General features: G+C 47.1%; 1 protein-coding gene across 1 annotated transcript in view; it reads left to right on the top strand.

Moving 5' to 3' along the window:
* cep112 (centrosomal protein 112) overlaps positions 1–5,000 on the top strand; it is a 246,665-nt gene that overhangs the window by 173,097 nt on the left and 68,568 nt on the right. The gene's annotated exons all lie outside the window — the stretch shown is intronic.

Raw genomic sequence — 5,000 nt, forward strand, 5'->3', positions numbered from 1 at the left:
AGCCAACTGCAATGTCGGACTGCTTGCGGTCTGCTTTTAAAACCCTTTGAGGAGTAAGGAATTTCTAGAGGTTCTTCTAGAATTTTACTGGAACACTCTACAGCTCCTATAGACGTCTGTGTTAAAAATCTCGCAAAGACATTATGACATCATAATGAGAACTCAAAATTTGGGCAAAATTCTAATCACATATTTGTGATGGTACTCCTCAAAGGGTTAACAGGCATACTCTGACGCTTCTATCGCTTGTGTCCCTCTCGCTGCACAGCAGCGCCACACACCAGCGAATCTCCATCGCTTATTCGTGTCGCCGGCGGTGTGTTCGCCCGGTTAGAGCTGTCTAAATAAGCAGCTCACAGGAATAAGAGAAGGCTGGCCCAGGCAATTACAGTGGAGAACGGCTCAGGAATATCAGAGAGCAGCCTACCTCAGGAGCGAGGGACTGTGGAGGTATAAAGAGGTGGAAGAAGTGATGAGGGGTCCATTCCACTTTCCAAACGCCTCTCCTCCCTTGTGCTTATGGACCCGTGATGGCGTCACAAGACGTCATTGATGTTAGAAGTTTATGTCAATATCTCGTAAAAAAAGCAACTTAATGGTCATTTTCTCTTGCGATGGGGAACAGGACCGGGGGAAAAGTCCCTCAAAGGCTGGGTCTTTCTCAAAACCTAGTGCAGTGCCCTTCCAAGTGTATCAGCCTAATTAGTCACACCCAGTGATTGGATACTCTTTATTAGTCACACCCAGTGATTGGATATTCCGTAGAGTTCACCAAAGAGTATCCAATCACGGTGCGTGACTAACTAGGCTGATACACTTGACACTGCACTAGGTTTTGAGAAAGGCCCGCTGTTGTGCCCAGGCTGACAGCGGGGAAACATAATGTGTTCTCCACGGAGGTGGAGCTCCAGCGAAGCACGGGGCCACAGGCACAGAGACGCACAGGAGACGCCAGAGAAGAAGGAGGAGGAGGACGAGGAGGGAGGTACAGGTGCAGGAAGAGGAGTGCAGGAGAAGAAGGGAGGAGAGGTGAGGGGAGAGGGTGGATGAGTCCAGTGGAGTTATCAGAGAGGAGGCTTTCCCAGGCTAAAGGAGATGATGAGGCGGTGATGAACAAATAGAAAAGACAGAGAGAGAGATAGGGAGAGAGAGAGAGAGAGAGAGAGAGAGAGAGAGAGAGAAGGAAAAAAGGAAAGAGAAATGGAGGAGGTGTAGGATAGATAGATAGATAGATAGATAGATAGATAGATAGATAGATAGATAGATGGATAGATAGATGGATAGATGGATAGACAGATGAGGACAGTGAGGACAGTGGAGAGTAGCCTCGGAGTATTAGCGAGGGGGCCGCAGTACCACAGGAGCAGCTAAAGGGAGCTGGTAGAGGGAGCGACGGAGGAGTGGAGGAGCAGTGCAGGACGGAGAGATGGAGGGAGTAGAGAAAGAGGAAGATGTAGAGGAGTGGAGCAGAAGAGGGAGGAAAGGGAGGGAGGGGGAGGTGTTGCAGCATAGAAGGAAGGAGAAAGAGAGAGAAAGAGGGGGAGAGGGACAGAGAGAGAGAGAGAGAGAGAGGGAGGGAGGATGTAAGGGAGAAAGGAAGTGAGAGATAGGGAGGACGAAGGGAAGAAAGACTGGTAGCGAGAGAGTGATTGAGGGAGGAGGTGGAGGAGGGACAGGCCGTGTTGCCAGATTGGGCGGGTGCCCACCCAATTGGGCTACTTGGGATGAGCGTCTGTGGGTAGGCTAAAAAGTCGATTGGCCATTTGGCGGGTTTTTTTCAGCCGCTTTGGGCCCATAGAAGTCAATGTAATTTGTTGAATTTGGGCGGAATTAAGCGCATTTTGACGGCTTTTGAGAAGCTTTTGGGCGGGATTTGGTCAGACACATCTGGCAACACTGGGGACAGGATGGGATGGGATGGGATGACTAGATACCTCCAGGCTAAAAACGACACGATGCTGAAATGTCTTATTGAGAAATAGTGATTACCAAGGGAGGCCGCGTTAGCATAATAAAGGGCCATTTGTTGCTTTCATGTGGGCTCCCCCACTGACGAAACGAGACACACACACACACACACACACATACACGACTCGCCCACTGACGAAATTAGTCTCATCTCCTGATCCTTCGCCACCACACCACAGAGTGCCGCAGAAAAGCTTGCAACCTTCACCCACGCACAGACACACACACACACACACACACACACACACATACACTCACATACACTCACATACACTCACAGACACACACACACGCACACACACAAATACAAATACACTCCTGCGTACTACTAACAATTATCTGTCTGGCTGGAAGCGGTTTGGTTTGGTGTGTGTGTGTGTGTGTGAGTGTGAGTGTGTGTGTGTGTGTGTGTGTGTGTGTGTGAGTGTGAGTGTGTGTGTGTGTGTGCGCGTGTGAGTGTGTGCGCGTGTGTGTGTGTGTGTGTGTGTGTGTGAGTGCGACCTCTCTGTGCCCTCAGTCCCTGTGCCTGTGGCGTTAACGTGTCTCCTGTGTTTTTTTCTTCTTCTTTTTTTGTGCTGGTGGATGTGCGGCGGCTTCTGCCTTTCATCTCATCTCCACCACAAGAGTTGCCCAACTCCAAACTCCATACTGGGCCCTCCTGTTTGTCACACGCCACCACTCCTTTCTTCTCTTCCTTTCCTCTTCTCCTCCCTTTATTTTCATCCCCTCTTTCTCCTTACTCCACCTCTCTTTCTCTCATTCTCAGTGTCGTCTCTTTCTGCCCCTTGCTCTCTCTTTCTCTGTCTCTGTTTTTCTCTGTTCTCCCTTTTTTTGGTCCATCTGTTCTGTTTCACTCACTGTTTATCTATTTCTCTCTCTCTTTCCCTCTCTCTCCCCCTCTCCCTCCCTACAACTCCTTACTCTGTCCTCTGATTCTTCATCTTTCTTTTTCTTTCTCTTTCTCGGTTTCTCTTTCTCTGTGTCTCTGTCTGTATGTCTGTCTCTCTCTCTCTCTCTCTCTCTCTCTCTCTCTTTCTCCCTCTCTCTCTCCCTCTCTCTCTCTCTCTCTCTCTCTCTCTCTCTCTCTCTCTCTCTCTCTCTCTCTCTCTCTCTCTCTCTCTCTCTCTCTCTCTCTCATCTCTCTCTCTCATATCTCTTCATGTCATGTGGTGGTGATGTGTGTCTGTCTGGTAAAGTCCCTATGCATCACTTGTTCCTAGGCAGGAGCTCCAAGTCATTCCCATGGTCATCACCCTGCTGCCTGCTGCACATGAAAGCAGCCATACATCCGCTGCTATTTATGGTTTACAGTATGTGCCCAACACATCCGACAAAGTCTTTTAATCTCTCGTGCTTTTCTGTGTGAGTGTGTGTGTGTGTGTGCGTGTGCTTGTGTGTGTGTGTGTGTCTGTCTGTCTGTCTGTCTGTCTGTCTGTCTGTCTGTCTGTCTGTGTCTGTGTGTCTGTGTCTGTGTCTGCACCTGTGGGTGGTTGTACCTGTGTACGTGGATGTGCATACAACATTTTTGTGTGAAGTTACTGTATGTGTGACGCGCTGAAGTATGAAAGGATAATATCACAGCCCTGTGATATAGCTGTCATCTCCACGCCCACACTCACCTGCCCTAACCTCTCCAGTTTAGTAGGCAGCTCACACACACACACACACACACACACGCGCGCGCGCACGCACACAGCTGTTCACGCGCCCCGCTTGAGAAGTGGTCCTTTTAGCTCACGGTGCTGTAGGGTTGATGTAAGGTTCCTCAGTACAGAAAGATCAATCTTTGCAGTAGAGTGCTCTTCCCCCATGATAAAATGGCAGGCGTACTATTCATCATTTACAATACAGCCAGTGTAACTGCATCAAACCTTGCTACTACAGTAGATCTTTTTACTATTGTTGGGGGGTGGAGCATTCAGGCTCATGAGATTTGAGATTTTGTTTATTAAAAATGTTGGTATGTTAGAGCTGATAAACACATTCTGATGCAGCATGAGGATATTCTCTTTTAAATGCAACTTATTTCATGTTTTTCTGTGCTGCAGAGGCTGCAGAGATATTTCGTTTTTATAGGCTGAGGGCACCTTTTCCCGAAAAGGACTTGGGCATTTAGCAGACGTTTTTTGTTTTTGCCTTTTTAGCAAATGTAGGCATCAATATGTTAACATCCAATGGCCTGGAAAGTCGATGTATGTGGATTGCGGGGGGGTCAAATCTAAGCTATGGCTGGTGTAGGGATCGACGCACCGCAGGTTCAAATCCCATACCAGGAGGAAGCATCTGGGTATTGTTGTGCAAGTCATCTAACTGTAGCCCCGTATTGCTAATGTAAAGGTGCTTTAACCAATACCCTGCACCTAAATAAAGTTGGGATTACACAGGATGTGTTAAAGGTACACTGTGCAGGTAAGTATTCATGAAAAAGGTAACATTAGTGAATGGGCAGCATGAATTCTGGAAATAAACAACTAAAAATCTCACACAGTGTCTCCATGGTCCGCCATTTTGAATTTCCAAAAAATAGCAAAAAAAAAAAGACTCTACTTGGACCATACTAGGAAATATTTGTTTATTACTTAGTAAACTTTCATGTAAAGATCAAATTTGGCAATAGGCAGCCCAGTTTCAGCATAGTTGCAGTACCTTTTTTGACCATTTCCTGCACAGTGTCCCTTTAAGTCTGACGTGACAATTAGCTCCCACTGTAATCAATGGAACTGACTACACAAGACACAGCAATGCACCGACTTTTCTATAAACGTATGTTTTCTATATACACTATGTACACAACCAGGAGGGACCATACAGGGTTATTGTGGAAGGCTGTTCAGTGCCGTGATGGCAGATGGCACAAAGATTACTGTGTGTATGCATTACTGTATGTGCTTGCATGGGGGATTGTGTGTGCGGTTTTGTTTCCGTTTTGTTGTACGTGTTTGCATGTATCTTCATTACCTTCGCCAGAAGGTTATGTTTTGCCCGCCGTGTATTTATTTGTCAATATGTCTGTTTGTTTGTTTGTACTTCGT

This window comes from Engraulis encrasicolus, chromosome 2 (assembly GCF_034702125.1).
Source record: "Engraulis encrasicolus isolate BLACKSEA-1 chromosome 2, IST_EnEncr_1.0, whole genome shotgun sequence".
In the NCBI taxonomy this organism is placed as follows: Eukaryota; Metazoa; Chordata; class Actinopteri; order Clupeiformes; family Engraulidae; genus Engraulis; species Engraulis encrasicolus.